Below are 21,837 nucleotides of genomic sequence, written 5' to 3'. Positions count from 1 at the left end.
ATTAAAACCCAAAGCAAAATATACAGACAAATAGGAGAAAGTCAATCTGAGATACCCCTCACAGCTGAAATAAGAGCAGCCCAAACCCAACGGGGATAGTTCCTGTCCATATAGCTAATCTCATCATGTATAAAAACCTTTATGACCAGCCGTAATAGGAGAAGGTACAACTAGGACCATACAACCACCCTAAATTCCTAAACTAGAAGATCCATAACTTGAACTCTGTAAAGCTACCACTAGCCTACCATGGTATCCACGTGAACCTCTAAAATATTTGCCTTGAGAGGTATGACTCCCGAGCTTACCAAAACGTTGTGCCTTCTTGGCGCCTCCCTCAGATACACTAAGAATACCCTCTATCATCTTAGCATGATCCACTATACTCTAGAAAGAAACCCCAAACACAACCATCTGAGATATAGTCAACTAAAGAGAAATATCCAAACCCTTCACGAAGTTTTAGACCTTCTCAGACTCAATGGAAATGCTATTATAAGAATATGTGGATAGGGCATGGAAACGTGCCTTATTCTCAACAACTATCATGGAGCCCTTCTCTAAATTATCAAACTCGTTCCATATATGATCTCTCAAATTGAAAGGCACAAATCTCTCTAGAAAACCCTTGACAAACTAATTCCAAGTAATCTCAGGAAAATCACGGGGTCTATAACTAACAAGCGACCTTCACCAATCTCTCTCTGCATCTCTTAACTGATAAGATGTAGTATAAGCCATACTATTTACACAGAAAGAGAAAAATAAAACTCAAAATAAAAGGTATGAAAGAACTTCACACAATAAAGAATAAAATAAGAGAAGTTCCCTAAAGACGTCCTATAGCCTCTCGAAGATAGATATGAACGCCTACGTACCAGTCCGTAAGACTCTATTAGACACCCTATTCTTACACCGTTGATAGCGCCCAAGTGCACATGCAAGTGTACGTGGTCTACCAAGTAATATAGTGGCCTTCAAGAAAGTCGAGGTATCAATCCCACAGAGACTAGATTTGGCAACGATTTGATTTTAATTATCAATTTAGATTCACTTGATGCGAGAGTAACCAAAAGAGAGAATTGAGTTTGTAAATTGCAAATAAAGTAAATAATGCAGAAATTAAAGGTCTTGTAACAATCAATAGGAGAAAACCTAGGGTTGAAGTACTCTGAACAATCATATTATGCTATTAGATTTCATTCGTTAACTTGTTTATCTTGGTTGATGATTCATAGGGTTAATTGCGCGATAATGGTTTCCCAAACTCTAATCTATTACCTAAGTTGAACCTTATGCCTACATCATTGAGCGGGATGTAATAATTCACTTAAGTTCTTAAAAAATATCATCCTACATATGAATCAAGTAAGGTATCTAAGTATATCCCTGTCCTAGCTACTAATTCAAGTTTATTATTTTATAAAGAATCAAGAACCATACCTTGCTTGTTCTCATGTTCTATCGCCCTATTCCCTCTCTCGAGTTCACAAGGTTGACAATGGATGTATTCTAAGGGTTGTGAATCCTTAAAATAGTTAAAATAAGAATAAACAAACATCCAATATTGATAAGCAAAGCAAACAACTTAATCCATAGCAATAATAATCATGTTCTTGGCTTCAACCCCAGAAAGAGGCGTTTAGCCACGCACAGTCATAATCGTAATCAACAAATAGGAATTAACGACTAAAAACATGAACGAACTAAATAAAAATAATTAAAAACCTAATGAAGAAGTTGCAGAAGCCCATTGCTCTCCAAAATATGCTAAAAGATGTGTAAAAATGTGATACAACATGTATTTATAGTATAGGAGCAATCCCTTTCCATGTTGGACAAGAAAACCTTCAATTATTGAGCCCCGGACTAGGTGGGGCGGCGCCAAAAACTTGACAGCAAACACGCAAATGGGACTTCCACTTCCCTAACCTTTCTACCAGCTGCTTGGTAGACCACATACACTTGTGTATGCGCTTGGCCGCTGTCAAGTTTTTGGCGCTGCCCCACCTAGTCCGGGGCTCAATAACTGAAGGTTTTCTTGTCCAACATGGAAAGGGCTTGCTCCTATACTATAAATGCATGTTGTATTATGTTTTTACACATCTTTTAGCATATTTTGGAAAGAAATTTAAACACAATAGAATCTACCGGAATCAACTAAACCAGCACCTAGCTCAAGCTAGTAACACTAGTTTTCCGGGTTGAACTCCAAATGAATCTTTTAGGTACAAACTTGTTTGAAACTCACTTTGAACATCATAAACATATGATTTAACACTATCATACACATTTATCTCATTATACACCCATATATCACCTGAATCATCCTCAAAATAAGGCTAAAAAGGCTAGAATAGTGACACTAGAATGCATAAATACACCCAACATAAACCGTTGAGAGCAATAAAACCTGGCTTCTCTGATATCAATTTGTCACGACCCAAAAATGAAGGTCATGTGGCACTTGTCGCGGCGTACCTTGACAAGTAAGCCTATCACCCAAACTGATACAAAAAGAGAAAAAGACAGAAATATCCCAAGGTAAGGCTTTTAGAACAAAGGCATACCATATAAGTAATCATAACAATACGGAAAGAATTTATCAAAATACCAATCATGCCCAAAATTAGGTGTCAATAGTGTAAGAACTACTAATACAATCCAAGAGTCAAGTACGTCAGAAAAATAACCACAAAGGAATAATATCTTTCTTCCAATGCTAATAAAACATAACAACTATAGAAAGAATATAGGCGAACTTTGGACACTTGAATGTCCTACCGCTACCATGGAAGCTCTGACAATTGCCCAAGTCAAGCAAGATGAGTCCCACTCGAGCTAGGACCTACACCAAAAAGGTGCAGCAGGCATGCGTACTGTTCACTTGTACTCAGTAGGTATTATAGGATGACCAAGAAAAGTAGAAAATAAAGTATACAAAATACACAATAAGGGCACGTCACCTATAATTAGAAAATGTCCCACAATGGTAGCCCATACCGCTTGCACAAATAGTTCTAATGTATATCATATATTACAACAATACACTAAGATAGACACAAGTATATATTATGTCATATATAAGTAGAACAAAGGAAAACATGTAGATAAAAGATCATCAAATACAAGTAAAGGAAAATAAGACAAATACATAGATGACAAGTTAATAAGGCAATACAACACAACACAAACATAATAAAGTAAGTGCAATGTATATGATGATGATGATGATGATCATGCACGAGTTATCGCACAACCTCTGGGATTGTTGCACAATCCCCGTATACACCTACGGAGCTAAAGCTTCCGACGTAGGATCCATGGGGGGTTCGTCAACCGGTATACAATCCATATATCTCATATCTCCTTTTTTGGCATATCCCTCGAAAAGGGTTTTATACGGTGTTACAATATCTCCTCCCTAACACATCCCTTAGGGAGGGTTTTAGAAAGGTGTTGCTAGTATTTTTCATATGTTTCCACAGTGGTACTAATGTTTCATGAATGAGTATGATATGAGGATGTAATTCTCACAACCAATCACATTGAGTAATTTCACAATCAACCACAGTGATTTATTCCTACAACCACGTGAGCCAATATCCACTCATTATTTCAATTTCATCCACAAATTTCCACATATCTCATATACCAATAAAGTATGAATATAATCACAATACACTAATAGTACCATATTAAGCATATGAACAACACGATACAATTATTCAAATGTATTCAAGGCTATTAATATCACATAGGATCCCACACGATCACACGTATCGCATAATAACTCAATTTTGACAATTACCTCACATATAGGCCCCACACGGGCACAACATATAAATAGCCATTTTTCATGATTAGTTATTACTCTTAACATGCATTTTGTATCATCATTTACTACCCAACATAGTCTAAAAGAGCTAAGTCATAACCTACCTCAAAAGCTGAAATCGGTCCGCTACACTTTGAACCCACAGCCTTAATTTTTACGAACAATCCCGAACTCTACTAAAACATCAAATATGAAATCTACATTTCAAAACAAACCCCCGAAATGAATTTTTGAAAAAGAAGGGCACATCGAAACTTTACTACAAAAACATGTTTTCCCTATTTTTAAGAATCTATAGTTGAAAATCCAAGTCAAATTGAGTAAAAAAAATGAGGTTCAAATTGAAGAAAAATTATTTTTGAGCTTTACCGGGTAAAATCTTTGAAATCCGAGTTAATTAAGAATCAGAGTTGTTTTGAAGGTTAAATTAATGAAAAACTAGTAATTATATGATAAAAACATTATTCAAGTAAAAAGGAGTGAAATTAGGATTTTAAATCAAGCTCTAAGATTTTTGAGATTTTGAGAAATTAATCAAGAAATTACTAAGAAAAGGTTGAATTCTTACTTTAAATCCGCAATAAAATCAAGAAATAGGTGTTAATCTAGCTTTCCAAGCTTCACTTTTAAGCTCCCATACTATTTTAGAGTGTAACTCTCAAGAGACAGGATGAAAAATGAGAAAAAATAAGTCCAGAAACTATTATATTAGTGCAGATTTTCTGCACTAACGGAAGGAAAAAGCTGAGTTTTTTTTCTTTTTAGTTCAATGTGAACTCCGATGGGTTTTTCGGGACTCGTTTGTAGTCTGATATATGCAAACGAACTATGCAACCAAACTAAATTCGACGTTCCGGACGGGTTGGCAAAGTCGGATTTTCGAAAAAACATTATTTTCAAAAAGTTGACCCCCGAAACCTGAAATTACAACTTTCCAAACCGAGGATCGAAATGAGATTTAAAAGCCTTAAAATTATACCAAATATGCTAAAACCCTAAAATCAACATTCCAAATCTGCTGGCAAAGTAGAATTTTCCATCCGAGGTTGTTTTGACCAAATGTGGGTCTAATATCCATATTTCTAATTTTTTAATTTCCAACCAATAGGTCGAAATGAGATTCGGTGCACCGGAATCCAAATCAAAGGTCTAGATATCCTAAGAATGATATTTTGGAGCTACTGGCAAGTCCGTTCGGGCATCCATCGCAAGGATCAAAAGATATCCACATAAGTCCAAAATAAGGCTCTCGAAGCCATAAAAAACAACAATATCGCATAAATGATATCAAAATATATCAAAAATCATGCTAATCATAACCACACCCCAGAAATACCATAATGCAACTATGGATAGGGGTAAAACAATCAAATCACATAAAATCACAAATTTTACATATTTCATCAAAATTTTAGGCCGTTACACTTATACCCTAGTGGAGTAGATTCCGTTCTTGCAGAGCATTTTTTGTGGTGTTTCAAAATAATGATTCACATTTTACATTCTTCAAAGTTATATTCGACAACTTTTAATTGGAAAAGAAAAAAGACTTAAGCAGGAGATAATGGGAAAGAAAACAAATTATTTTTTTCACAAATATTCACAAATGTTGAAACTATCAATTTTCTTTACATTATGTTATTTCTCTTATTTCTTAGAATTTATATGAATGTTGTTTTTCTTTCTAAAATTACGTTATAGAGCCTGAGATAGAGCATAAACATGGGCTTTTTTTTATTTTTCACCGATGTCCGGTACCTCGATTGGAGTTTCGACTAATCCAAATCGCACATAGCAGGGCCCATTCTTGGAGTGGCGCTCCCAATGGGATTTTCTCCATACTCAATGCTCGAACTTGAGCCTTCTGATTAAGGGTGGAGCAGCCCCATCACTGCATCACAACCCATGTTTGTCATAAATATGAACTTAAGTATACTGTGAATAGGAAGATGATGCTTACGCTAATAATCACCATTTAGTAGATAAATAAATGATGAAAAAGTTTGAAAGTAAAAAAAAATGCATGAAAGAAATATGATTGGTTAAGAGACTTACCACATTCAGTTGTAGATTCATAAAAATGAGTTATTTTGGCATGAGATATAATTTTTTATAAAAAAAAAATCCTAAAATTGCAATAAAGATTAGGTATGATCAACCAATAATTTTAAAAACATAATAGGTTCAATGCTAAACTTTTCTGATCATGAAACAAGAACTTCACAAAATTTAGAAAGACAAAAGCAAAATTTAAGAACGGTAAAAAAAAAATATTACATTAATCTAGTGGTATACCAAAGCATCAAATATCATAACCTAACTTGAAAAATTAAGCCGAGAATCAAACTCTTAATTGATAGTTATAGTAAGTTATGTCCATTATTACACTACTAAAAAAAAAAAAAAGAAAACCGACCACACAAACCGACCACATGTGGTCGGTTTTCCTGCATTTCCGACCACAAAACAGATCAAAATGCGTGGTCGGTAAAAGTGGTAGCTTTTTTAAAACCGACCACAAGTGGTCGGTTTTGTTTTTAAATTAATTAATTAATTTTAATAAAACCGACTACAAGTGGTCGATTTTATTTTTAAATTAATTAATTAATTTTAAAAAAAGATCACTTGGTCAGTATTTTTGTTTAAATTAATTATTTAATTTTTAGAAAATCAACCACATGTTGTTTGTTTTTGTAAAAATTTTCAGAAAACCGACCACATGGGGTCAATTTTTCTAGTAAATTTTTTTTAAAAAATAAAAGCTTATATATGTTACATTCCATCAACCAGCCAAACAAATGAGCATACAATAAATATGCTACATTTCATTCAAACAAACAACATACAATACAAGTCTAAAAACATACAAAACATACAAAAGTTTAAAAACTATAACTTATCTCCAAATCCAAACTAAAACTCATAGAAAAGTCAAAAAACTACCAATCATTATCATCTTCATCATCCGCATCCTCAACTGCACCCACAGGATCTGATTCCTCATCTGTGCTTATGTCATCCAGTGGGCCTAGACCTTTTGCAGTCCGAACTGCATCACCAGAACATGGAGGAATAATCCCTGCAGATCGAATAAAAGAGTTGAACTGCTACTGCAGTATCCTGATTTGTGATATTATTTCCTCCTCCTTCTGCTTCACCCTCTCTCTCTGTGCAGCAAGCTTTTCAATGAGTTTTGAAACTGTAGTTCTTAGTGATTCAACGGTTTCTCTATCAACTGATGAGGTATAGTATGTTGGGTCGTACAAAGATCTAATATTCTCGCTAAAACATTTTCTGTGGTATCTGTAGTATTGGCCTCTAACTGGAGGACCCATAGTTTTTTTCCATAACTCCTCTACATCTTCAGGTATTGTGTCACCCTGAATTTTAGGAGGCTGAGTACTATGATACTCATTAACAAGTTGCATATATTTGTCCTACATTCAAAGTAAAGTTAAAATTAATAGTAAAAAAATATTAAACTACTTGTACTTGAATAATATCAACTTTGAGAAAAAACTTTCATAAATACAAAATTTGATTCTTACATGGGTAGCTTTTGCATGAGGCTCAACCCAGACATCTTCATTAGTTGGGTTCTTTTTCTTCCTCACATACATCTCCTCGAATACCTCATCTTGTCTTACCTTCCGACCCAATTTTTTTGCCTGCATATGAAAAAATTAATAATCTTCAAATAATTAAAAATTTAACTAGAAACAAATAATTAAAACTGTAAAATTTACATACCATTTTTTGCTCCATAGTAATCCGACTAACTGCACCCACAGTATATAGAGAGCCACCCTTGGATAATGCCCTGGGTTTCTTTCCTTTCTCACTCAACAATTGATATTTTTCGCTATTCCAATAGCAAATATAATCTTACCACATGAGTTCGAGTATAAACCCTGGTCGTACCCTGTTTGTTCTAGCATAATCCAACAGATCGTTCATTCTGGCTCTAGCTCTTCTATAAAAAATCCTCCGTATAGCACATTCGTACGCGTCATCCCACCAGAAATATTTCTACAACAAAAACAAAAATATAATATTTAATTTTTTTCTAACAATGTGTTAAGTAGTCGATAAGTTAAATCCTTACATGAAATTCTTTAAACATTTGTTCTCTGTCATTTTCTGAAACCTTTTGTCAAATGGTCCAATAGCCATTGAAGTGCCGAGTAATGCATTTAGTCACAATTTTTTCAATTCCATCATCGGTCCAAAACCTATAACACGATATCAAACAGTAACTTGATAGAGAGTAATAATATAGTAAATGAAAAATGAATAATGTTGTTATATTTAGAAATCTTACCCTACTCCATATGGAATAATATACCATTTTCAATAATCATCTTTGTATCTACGCTGTGGATCAAGTGTTGTGGATCCACTGGCGTGAGCGGATCTAAAGCACCAGATAGAGTGCCTCCAAGATAAAGATCCAACAACCTAATAGATCCAGTAGAATCACTATGAAAATGTTGGTGACTTATAGCAGAGGTTACTGCAGACGATGGTGATGTCCGGATATGCCAGCGGTCGTCCAATAGTACTATGATGGCAATGGTACGGTGATGGGAGCAGAATGAGTTATTGTAGACCCATGAAGTGGACCCACATGTGTAGAGTAGGAACTAAATGTTGTGATGATCTAGAATATGAGGGTCGTGCTAGCGCATCATCAAACCGACCCTCAGATATATGAATACCTATCGGTCCTATATAAGGCAGAGGTTGGTTTTCCTTTTTATCTTTGTAGGATCAACTTTTTGCTTACCTTTGTCACCTTTACCTGACATCTAATTTATGTATAAGAAAATGAATATATAAGAAAACATTCCAAGTAACTAATTTCAAGTTACTAATTCACATTTCAAATCGCTCCAACAACATAAGATAAACAAGAATATTTCTATTACTACATAAATTATGGAAAAGTTAAAACAAAAATCTTACACAGTATATTACATATCAATCTTAAACAAAAAACATAAAGGTAAATAGTACAAAGCATAAAAACATCAATACATAATAAATAAAACCTACACAAACTAATTCTCCTCTCCCAAAGATTCTTCACTAAACCATTCACTCTTTTCGAAAGTTTTCTCATCTCCTACCTACTCAGCCTCTTCTTCTACAATATTAACTTCTTCAAATATATTTTTCGGGTGATTCAAACTATCTACTAAATCAATGTTCACTAACTAGTGATCAATCTGCATTTCATTTTGATACGCAGTCTCCAACATATTCTCAACTTCCACCCATCCTATAGGCTTTGTTTTGATTACATCCCACCAATCAAACTTATCACTATGCAATGGATAAGAAGCATAATACACTTGCTTAGTATTTGGTGCGAAAACAAAGGGATTATAAATAGGATATGACCTATTGTGCTTTACTTCAATGATGTTATGCTCTTTATGTACTCTTGTGCCTCTTGTGCTTGGATCAAACCACTTACATCAAAACAGGACAATTTTTTTAATTAGGAAACCAGCATACTCCAGCTTTAAGATCTCTTGTGTGATGTCAAAGTAATCAACATAATCATCACCCTTATTTCAAACACCACTATTGTTTGTTTTCCTTGTTTTAGAGTGTTCTTAGGTGGAAAATTTAAAACCATTTATTTTGTAATGGAACATTGTATGAGCTTCAACTAGTCCCAAAGAAATATCTCTCAAGAACTGATCATTTGCAGCTGCATTTGGTAATTGGTGTACCTAAAAATACTATTCATACATATATATATATATGTGTGTGTGTGTGTGTTAGTTGAAGATTGTGTAAATGTTTAAATTTGTACAAATATTAGTACACTTACGAACCTCATTCATAAACCATGTTGTAAAGGATGCATACACTTTATTTTTATGGAATTGAGTCTTAAATGAACTGAAAATCCAACATGCGAAACACAATCAGTTCCCTTAAGGGAATGAGTAAATAAATAAGATATGTTAATATTTAATCTCCTTACTTTAGAGAGGGCTCAACTTCTGGGTAATTCAGTAAGACATACAAAGTTGTTGATTTGTGCTCCATGGTAGTGAGCCGACAAAATATGATTTTTTTATCCTTACTACCAGATTGATTGAAAATTGATATCGGTTGCAAATGAGGCTCATTCTCATCATTCTAATGATGATTCGGTCTATTTCTTAAATAAGCAACTTCATTACGAAAGTAGTATGAACAAAATTGAGACGTTTTTCTTGCAAGATATGCCTCAACTATAGAGTCTTCTACCCTATGTTTATTTTTGGGACCCCTTTTCAATTTTCCAATTGCCCTGCACAATCTTAAGATTAGATGTTTACTATATTAAAAAAGATATGTATGAATTTAAATATGTTGCAATTGCATACCATTTAAATGGATGCATCCACCTTGTTTGAACTGGACCACCTAGCCGAGCTTCGTGGACAAGGTGAATGGGAAGATGTTCCATCACATTGAATAATACTTGCGGAAAAATCTTCTCCAACTTGTTGGTGATAACAGCAATATTATTTTTCATTCGTGCCAGATTTTCTTCTTTTAATGTGGTGGCACATAAGTCTTTGAAGAACAAACTAATCTCTACTATTGGTTTCCATATGTTTTCAGGTAAACCAATAAAAGCAATTGGAAGTAATTGTTCCATGAAAATATGACAATCATGGCTTTTCATTCCATGTAAGATTCCTTGTGCCATATCAACCCTCTTTCCCAAATTTGAGGCATATCCATCGGGCATCTTTAAACTTTGAACCCACTCACATATTTTTCGCTTTTGGTCCAACTTGAATGTATAACTAGCCTTGTGCTTAAGAACATTGACCTTGAGCCCCTCCTGTAAGTGTAATTTTCTATGCTTGCAATATTCTGGTAAATCAAGTCTGGCCTTAGGATTATCCTTTCTCTTGCTGATGACACCCATAACTATGTTGTACAAGTTGTCAAAATAGTTCTTCTCAGTATGCATGACATCAATATTATTTCTAAGTAAATTATCTAGCCAATATTCTAACTCCCAAAATATACTTTGCTTAGTCCAGTTATGTGAAATGTCATATCCATCAAACCTGTATAAGGGTTCCTCTCTAACTTTAGGCAAATCTTGAGCTATCTCCCAGATGTCATGACCAGATAACCTTGGAGGTGGACCATCATGTTCAGTTCTATTCTTTCTGAATGCATTCCCGAGTCTCCTAAACTCATGATCAGGTGGCAAGAAACAAAGATGACAATCAAACATGAATTTTCCCTGTCATGTCTCAATATGAAAATCTTATTTTTTCATGCAGTATGGACAAGCCAACCTTTCAGCTGTCATCCAACCAGACAACATTCCATAAGCAGGAAAATTATTAACAGTCTATATTAGATATGCACGCAGATTAAAATTTTGTTTAAGTAAAATGTCCCAAGTTCCAACCCCCTCGTGCAATAAAATTTGAAGTTCATCAATCAAAGGTTGCAAGTTGGCATCTATTCCGCTTTTTAGATTATGTGGGCCAGGAGAAACACAATTCAAAAAAATATATGGACTAGTCATCAACATTTTAGGAGGATGATTATATGGGGTGATAAATACAAGCCAACATGAATATGGCGCAGCACCAATTGAAAAAGATGAGAAGCCATCCGCATATAATCCCAAACAAATATTTTGTGGCTCAGCTGCAAAATCTGGATAAGTTGCATCAAAATGTTTTCAAGCCTCTCCATCAGCTAGATGGTACATAACATCATTGGGCCTTCTATTTTTACTGTCCCATCTCATATGAGGAACTGAGCTATTTGTTTGAGGCATACAACCTCTTCAACCTTGGTATTAGAGGTAAATAATGCATCGTCTTAATATCAATTTTATTTCCACTACAACGACGCTTATATCGAGGGTGCTGACAAAACTTATAGGACTCTAGGTTAGCATCTTCCTTAAAGTATAACATGCAACCATTTTCACAACAATCAATTCTAACCGAGGAGAAACCTAACTTTGACACCAATCTTTTTTTCTTATATAAAGAATTAGAAACCTCTAAGGCGGGGTCAACTAACTCTTTAATAAGGTCTATCATTGAGTCCATTCCTCCTTCAACAATATTTCAATGAAATTTAATACTTAATAATCTAACAGCAACAGACAAATGAGGATACAAACACCCATCAAACAAAGGATGACTAGCAGCATGCAGTTGTTCATAAAAACGACCCGTTTCTCTATTAGGAACATCTTTGATATTTTCCCTAAAGTAGCCCCTATGTTGCATCCCAAAAGCATCATGCACCATTTCTATTATCCTAGTATCTTGATGTTCATTATGCCCTACAGACCTACTACTTTCACCAACAACAAAGTTATTTTGCTCAACATTACCATGAATAGTATGCAACATTAAAAAGTCCTCGTGAAACCCCCTTCTATAAAGATGTTCCTTCACAACTTCTTATTTTAAAAGATTTGTACCATCACATCTAACACAAGGACAATGAATAGCCCAAAAATGTGACCTAGCATCAAGTGTCTTAGCATGTTCAACAAATCGTCTGACACCTTCATAAAATTCCATCCGAAGCCTATTCTATTATCATTATTCTTTTGATATATCCAACTATAATCAGTTTCCATCTACACAATCAATTAGATTCAAGTAATTAGTTCAAGTCACAAAAGTTCACATGTCAAGTACCTAAATTCAAAATGAAAAAGTCACATTTCAAGTTACTAAGTCACCTCCCAAAAAAACAAACTAAAGTACATTCAAAATGATAAATTCACCTTTTAAGTACCTACACTTAATCAATTTCAAGTCACTAAGTCACCTCACAAGTTACCAAACTATACTATATTCAAAAATAAAAATTCACCTTTCAACTACCTTCACTTAATCAATTTCAAGTGACTAAGTCATCTCACATGTTACCAAACTAAACTACATTCAGAACAAAAATTCAAAATTCAAGTACCTACACTTAATCAATTTCAAGTGACTAAGTCATCTCACATGCTATCAAACTAAACCACATTCAAAACAAAAATTCAAAATTCAAGTACCTACACTTAATCAATTTCAAGTGACTAAGTCACCTCACGTGTTACCAAACTAAACCACATTCAAAACAAAAATTCACCTTTCAACTACGTACACTTAATCAATTTCAAGTGATGAAGTCACCTCACAAGTTACCAAACTAAACTACATTCAAAACAAAAATTCACATTTTAAGTACCTAAACTTCAACATTTTCAAGCTAAGTCACTAACTCACCTCCCAAAACAACAAACTAAACTACATTCAAAATGATAAATTCACATTTCAAGTACCTACACTTAATCAATTTCAAGTCACTAAGTCATCAAACTAAACCAGATTCAAAACAAAAATTCACCTTTCAACTACCTACACTTAATCAATTTCAAGTGACTAAGCCATCTCACATGCTACCAAACTAAGCCACATTCAAAAAAAAAAGTTCACCTTTCAACTACCTACACTTAATCAATTTCAAGTGACTAAGTCATCACACATGCTACCAAACTAGACCACATTCAAAATAAAAATTCACCTTTCAACTACCTACACTTAATCAATTTCAAGTGAGTAAGTCATCTCACATGCTACCAAACTAAACCACATTCATAACAAAAATTCAAAATTCAAGTACCTACACTTAATCAATTTCAAGTGACTAAGTCACCTCACGTGTTACCAAACTAAACCACATTCAAAATAAAAATTCACCTTTCAACTACATAGACTTAATCAATTTCAAGTGACTAAGTCACCTCACAAGTTACCAAACTAAACAACATTCAAAACAAAAATTCATATTTCAAGTACCTAAACTTCAACATTTTAAAAATAAAAGTTTACCTCAAGTAACTACACTTAATCACTTTCAAGTAACATATCCATTTATAGTATAAGTCAAACAACTGAATAAGTGTAACAAAGCAAATAAGTAGAGGCATCGCATGTCCCTCTCATACCATATAATTATCACAAAATTCCTATGGCTTTCAAAGCCTTCTACAGAGAACAATCCCAAACTAAACTCCATTTAAAGACTTTATTATAAGAAAATAGAGATAAATCAACTTACATTTGCTTGGTCTAAATTAAAGAAAAAGAGATAAGCGGTCACTAGAAAAATAGCAAAGCAATCCTCTACCCAAATTCGGATTTTGTCAAACATTAACATCAAATTCAAAGCAACCCATTAGGCAACTAGAAGAAAAAAATCTTGATCATTAGGCAAAATAAGAAAAATCTTGACCATTAGCTACAATTAATTTCTACATTCCCAACTACATCCTTATTTTCTCATATTCTTAGCTTACAATTACCATAAAAAAAATTACCAAAATACTAAAACTATAATGGAGTATCAAGAAAAGTAAACCCTAATTTACTTGCAAGAACAAGGAAAGTAGATATGGAATGTTGACAATATAATCTTGTTAATGAGAGTGTACTCATAAAGAGGAATAAAAATTCTAAGCCACTAACATTGATAAAGACACAAAAGTGTAAAAATTGTGATGGAAATGGAAATAGATAAAATGGGTGTTGCTATAAATGCTAAAATGGGTGTTGGTATCTGGGAGACGGTGGAAGCTCGGCAGTGGCGGCAGTCGATGGACGGCGGTAGTAGGTGGACGGTATGGACGACGGAAGTATGTGTATGTGTGTATGTCGGATGCCAATTTTTATGTTTGTGTTTGTGTGTGTTATTTGAAATTTTGTGTGTGTGTTTTGGTGGAATTATTGTGTTGGTTCAGGTCGGATGGGATTTAATTTATTTAATAAATTTGCATTTTGAGAACTTATCATAGATCTTATGTTCTCGTAATGCCTGCAATACAGCCAGGTTCTTTCTGGCTATGAGAATAAATCAGAATATCATCAATAATACTACTATAAATTTGTTCAAAAACGATCGAAATACCACATTCATCAATTCCATGAATGCAGCTGGAGAATTGGTTAACCCGAAAAGCATCACAAGGAACTTATAATGCCCATAGCAAGTTCTGAATATTGTCTTGGATATATCTTCTTCCTTGATTCTAAGCTGATGATAACCAGATCGAAGATCAATCTTAAAAAAATAGATAGCCCGTGTAACTAATCAAACAGGTCCTCTATATGGGGCAACAATACTTATTACATATTGTTACCTTGTTCAACTACCTGTAGTCAATACACATTCTTAGAGACTTGGCCTTCTTCTTTACAAAAAAGGATAGTGCACCCAATGGTGATACACTCGGTCTAATAAAACTCTTATTTAGCAAGTCCTCCAACTGTTGTTTTAGCTTCTTCTACTCTGATGGTGCCATATGATATATTGGTATTGATATTTGCATAGTATCAGGTACCAAATTAATATCAAAGTCTATCTCTCATACAGGAGTTAATCCTATCAAATCCACAAGAAATATATTAGAAAATCCCTTCACTAGAGATAGCTCAGTCAAACTATGTAATCCCTCTCTAACATCACTTACCATATCTAATAGACTGATACTATCTTTTTTAATAGTTATTGACCCTTCATAAAAGATATCCTTACCAACCTCTAGGACTTGACCCTATTTTAATACAAAACTAGGTTCGTTGGGTATCCCAGACTGAACTATCTTTGCATGACAATCTATTGTAGCATAGCAAGGAGATAACCAATCCATGTCCATTAACATATCAAAGTTAATCATATCAAATACAATCAAGGCAGAAAGAGTATCCCTACCTTCCACTATAATTTGGCAATTATGATGCACATGCTCAACTAATAAAAAATCTCCCACGGGAGTAGAAACAAGAAAAGGAAATTTGACATCTCTGGTTGTCTATCAAATCTCACAATAAAGTACAATGACACATAAAAGTGGGTAGAAACCGCATCAATCAAATCATATGCATCAAATAAGCAGACAGAAAGAATACTTATAACCACCGCATTTAAGGCCTGAACCTCCTATTTAGTAAGTACAAAAACTCTCGATTGACCTTTACAAGCACTTCCTAGTGTCTAATTTCCAGCAACCCGATCTTTATTACCTCATAAATTATTTCCAATACCTATAGTATTACAGTAGACTGAATAGGTATAGTTAACTGACCAGAACCTTGACTAATATTTCTCGAAGGGTGAGGGCAATACCACAAGCTAACCCATGTTGGTACCTACTGTGAGTACTGAATAAAATAATAAAGAGTATGTGTGGAATTTAATTGAAAATGCCATAAGGTTTTGATTACAAAAATAATACTGAAAATGTCTGTCTAAAAAACAATACTGTAAGACTATCAATAACAACAGATAACTGATTGACTGACTGAAAATGTCTGAAAGCCTCTAACTGACTGACTGTGGAGTTGATAGGATAAGTCCCCAACTAACCCCGACTGACTACTAAATTGAACTGAAATAAACACAAACGGTCCTCAAAACATGAGGACTCACCACCGCTACTATTGCTGATACAGTGGGAGGTATAGGTGTGATCGGAAACCTAAGCATCTGAACCTATGATATGAGATATCATAGCACAAGAAATGAGTATGTGGTCAATACTTTGAATATACTGGTATGCTAAATGGGATTAGGCTGATATGCATGGGCTCATGTGCATGAATAATAACTAACAATAAGTATGGCATGAGATAACTGATGTATAGCATGTACAATAACTGACGATAAGTATGGAATGATAAAACTGATGTATAGTATGCATGAAAGCTGTAAAATTTTGAGAATGCATGACCAAGAATATGACATGATTATGGGATAATCTGTAAACTAAACTACTAAAATACTGATATTGTACAACTAGCGACTATATGCCATGGTCAAGCAAGCCTGAAATTGAGTACTGGACTAATTACTGGACTAAAACTGTGGGAGCTATCATCTAACTGACATGCCCCAAAAGGTAAATTAGGGTCCAACTAGTACCTTTAGTTAGAAGGGTATCAGTATTGTTCCATGGGTACTAGCACTGGTTGTGTGGATCCACTAAATTAAAGTCCCGAAGGAATAAGGAGCCACCCTCTACGGGCAGGTGCTCTAGTGAGATATGTGTCAACCCTTAACTGGTAGGTTAACATCTCAAACCTACGCTAGCTACGTAGTTCTAAAACACAGGGACTGCTACTAAAAGTCATACCCTCAACTGGAAGGTAAGACCCCATCCTTGGGTTTGCTCGATGCTAAATCCTACTCCCAACTGAACTAACTCTAATTATTGAACTGAACTAAACTTACTGACATGATGCACTGACTGAACTGATAATACTCTAATATATTTGAAACCCTTCTAAAATTATTTAAACAAAGTAAACAACTAAGTTTTTAGGTATTCATAACCCCCAGGACTCGATAATAATATAACTAGAACACCTGAGATCATTTGAAACCATAATACAACTTGGAGGCCATCATAAATAGTCATTTTTTCAAAATTCATCTATGAGGCATTTCATCAAACACGTGGGGGGTCATGAGTCAAAGCATGAAATTAGTTTAATACATATGATAATAACATAATATCAATAATAAAATCATGAGATAAGGATTTTAACATGAAAATCATTCTCCAAACATGTCAATAACTAATTTCAATGTAAAACACTTGTAAACATGGTATAAAGTCAAGATTCATGGAAGTTCATGGATAAGATTCATAAATACATATAAAGTTCAAATCTTTAAACTTGAAAACTGATTCATGGACTTCATGGATGGAAAGGATCCATGGATGAACATTTAACATACCTTATTTGAAGAACTTGTGAAGGCTCTTGGTGGATTTCTTGAGAATTGAACTTGAATGATGAAGGAGCTAGGGTTTGTTCTTTGAGAAAGAGTGGTTTTAATTTGGGGAAAATTATCAAAAGTGAGGCAAAAGTGCTATTTTGGGACCTAAATCTCGTGTTTTGATTGAATAGGGTGAATGGAATGGACTTAAATGCCCTTGGAAATTTTAATTCGTAATTAGAAACCCAGATTAGACCTTCACCGCAATGAGGTGACCGTCCCATCGCTCTAATCACTGTGATGTAGTACAATTGCGGTGAGTCACTAGAAATTGACAACTATTGTTTTGGACTTCACCGCGATGTGATGAGGCTTCTATCGCTATTTCCATCGCGGCGTAGTGGAATTGCGGTGACTTGCTGGAATAAAAATCCAAACGTTGTCCAAACCTCATCCAAAAAATCAAAAACTTACCCAATACATGTTATTGACCACCTCGATCATGAATTAATCTAAAAATTGATATTTTAAGGCCGGGAAGGTTGAAATTATATCATCAAAATTTAAGAGGTCTAGAAATGACTAAGTCTTAATCGCTTAACAAAATCCTCTAAGTCTTGGACTCCTTAATCATGCAAGAGTAAGCTGAAATGAGTTAGGATCTAATAGGGTATTACACTACTATTTTTCTTGATTCACCGCTCTAAGATTTGTACTAAAGTCTACACTAAAAGATCCCGCCATCTTATCCTTTTTACGATCATCATAAGCTGTCCGCTCTACACGACCCTAGTCCTTAATTTTTCAAGCAAGATCCACTACTTCATAATATGTCAAGACTTTTATCTATAGGGCTACTACATCATAGAGATGACTAATCATACCATTAACAAACCTCTGGACTCGAGCTACCTCCATGGTCACCAAGTATGGAGCATATCTGGCCAGTTTGCGGAATTTGGTATTATAAGTCGACACACCCATATCTGGAGTCTGGATTAGCTTCTTAAACTGATCTTCATATTTCTACTTCTGACTATCAGGAATAAAGTTATCCATGAAAAACTTAGTAAACTCATCCCATATTAATGGTGCTACTCCAGCAGAACTTCTTAGCAATAATGTATCATACCATGTGTTAGAGATGTCCTTCAATTTGTGTAATGCAAGCTCTACAATCCTCTCACTAGAACATCCTAGCACATGTAGTGTCTTGAGTATACCATTCAAAAAGCTTTGAGGATCAGCTGAACTATTTGAACTTGTGAATTTTGGTGATTTCAACTTCAAAAACTCCTACGAAGATACCTCTTTGTTTCCAAACTTATAAGTATGTTCAAGTTCCTAGAACTATGGTTGTGGCTATGCAAAATTATGCTAACCAACCCTCGCTTGTCTATCCAGTTGGTCAACCAAGCCCTCTATGACTTTTTGCATAGAAACAAATGCCTCAGCAATACTACCCTTATACGATGGTGGAGGTGGACTAGCATTTATTTTAAGAGTAGGCTCTCTTAAAATTCTTGGAGTGGTAGCACAATTTCTTGTGGTATAACCACGATCCCTACCTCAGCCCTTTTTATGAGCTACATCTTTTCTCCTATCATTAGTTGCTCAAGTGCAAACAATCTAATTAACAAAAAAATACGGTTAGACTCATCTAATTAGTCCTAAACTCACACACATATGGAAGAATTAGAAAGGAAATCAAGACATATCCTATCACACTCTCGTAGAATCATAATTATAGAAATGATCGGCAACATAACAATAATTGAGATTCTACAACTAACGTGTGCTCCATTAGTCATAAGAATAACCTAGGTTCTAATACTAACTCTGTTACGACTTAAATTAGGGCCATGACCGGCGCTAAGTAGGTTTGAACTCTAAAGCAAGCCTCGTCAGTATTCTTCAAAAAATATTGGATAGAGTTTTCCCTATTTTAGGCCTATCAAGAAAATTACCTGCCTCAAATCAACAGCACAACCACCCAACATCACAAAACAATACACCAATATCATGAACATAGCCCATTTGCAACACAATAATACTATAAATTCATCTTCTAAATTAAGAAGAAATCAATAACTTCACAAGCCCATAACAACAAAAGAATACTCGTGACTCTAATAAAGGAAACTATGGAGCGAATCTAAGAATTTCAAAAAGTCCAAAACACATAAATAAGTATGCATCCGCATGAACAAATGTGGGGCTCGCCAGGATTATATAATCTCGTAAGATCTAGCTAATGAAATCCTCATTGTCACCTGCGTATTCTGAAAAATATTAGCAAGGAATGAGACACCAGCTCAGTGAGTAACAACACTTAACCATAACCATATTAATAGGGATAAGTTTAAAAATATCATGAAATAAATACACTTTTAGAAAACAGTAACAATAAGCAATATCATTTGTTTCATGTAAGTAAGATGAACTACTTGTTTAGTAATAAACTCAATAAGCATTGTATCATATCAAATATTTCATATTTGGGAGGTTTTCAAGAATCAATCATGTAATTAGTATGACTTTCCACGTCAAGAAAAGTTAATAATTCTGGACCCTCATAAAGGAGTCAAATAATCATATTAGTGGATCCCTATTCGAGGAAAATCAGTAATGGTATGTTAGTTATACCTTCTCACTAGTGAGGGCTTTAACTGTAATCTGTAAATACAAGGTACACTACGTCTAATGAATCTGCCATTAGCTACGGAATCCAAATTAAGGTCTACTCCCATTTATACTTTTCTTTGTAAATGATAGGTACTCATATAACAACCTTTTCAAAATATTACAGAGGTATTTAAGTTCTTATCAAATCATTTTATAGGGCATTTATGTAATGCCCCATGAGTACACCTTGGGTGTGACACGGTGCATGCAATCCCGAGGGACCACAAGCTAACCCATGAGCTGGTACCTACTGTGAGCACTGTATAACATGATCATAAACATGGAAGAATACTAACATGCCATAAGGTTTTAATAACAGAATTCAAAACTAAAATATGAATCTAGAAAGAAACTGTCAGAATTTGACAAAAATATTAAAATCTAAATAAATTGAATGACTAACTGTAGTATCTAAAAAAACCTCTAAACTGGATACTGTGAGTTGATGGGACAGGCCCCAACTAAATCTGCTAACTATTGAAATAGAGACATGAAATAAAATAATCTATCCTCGAACGATGAGGACTCACCACTGCTACTGTACTGCTGATAGTCTGAGAAGGAAAGTCTAAATGTAGTACAAGAACTGAGCGTCTGAACCTATGAATGATATATCATAGCACAAAAAAAATATGCGATCAGTACTTTGAATATACTAGTATGCTAAATGAGGTAGGCTGATATGCATGGTTTCATGAACAGAACTAATAATTAACTGAATATGCATGTAAAACATGGAGGACTAAGTAGAGAACATGTAATTTGTAGATACTGAAAATATGGAGAATCTGTAAATACTGAGTATACATGATAGTATGTAAATACTGAAGATACGTGAAAATCTGTAGACACTGGGGATGTATAACCAACCAGATAACATGGACTGAGTAAAATCTGTAAACTAAAATACAAAAAAATACTGATATTTGTATGCTTTGGTCAAACAACTCTAAGGCTACATAACTGAACTGGGATTGTAACTGAGACTGTAGGAGGTATCATCTAACCGACATTCCCCAATTTGAGCTAATCGGGGTCCAACCTGTAACTCCAATTGGAAGGGTGTTAATACCATGCCACAAGTACTAACATTGGTTGTGTAGGTCCACCAAACTGATATAAAGTCCAAAGGACTAAGGGTGTCATGCCTGAACTGACGGGTGACCCCTGTGAGATAGTCAAGCCTTATCTAACTGGTGACTTTTCATATCTTATGCTGGCTACATAGTTTTGGAGCATAGGGACTACTAATAATGACTCTACATATCTGACGGGGAAGTCGCCATCCCTACACTCGGTCGGTGCTAAATTCTACTCCCAACTGAAAGACACTGAAGTACTAAACTGTTCTGAGTTTAACTGAATGATGACTAACTATTTTAATAATGCTCATAGTATATTATGAAGACTATTTTGTAATGTACTAAGACTAGACTAAATAAACAGCTATAGTTTTTGGATATTCAATACCCCCGGTACTCAAAACAATAATGGTAAAATGACACTAAAGCTTGGGGGACAAAGCATGAAGGCGTTTATTA

The sequence above is a fragment of the Capsicum annuum genome, chromosome 12 (assembly GCF_002878395.1).
Source record: "Capsicum annuum cultivar UCD-10X-F1 chromosome 12, UCD10Xv1.1, whole genome shotgun sequence".
Lineage (NCBI taxonomy): Eukaryota > Viridiplantae > Streptophyta > Magnoliopsida > Solanales > Solanaceae > Capsicum > Capsicum annuum.
This window is presented reverse-complemented; position numbering follows the sequence as displayed.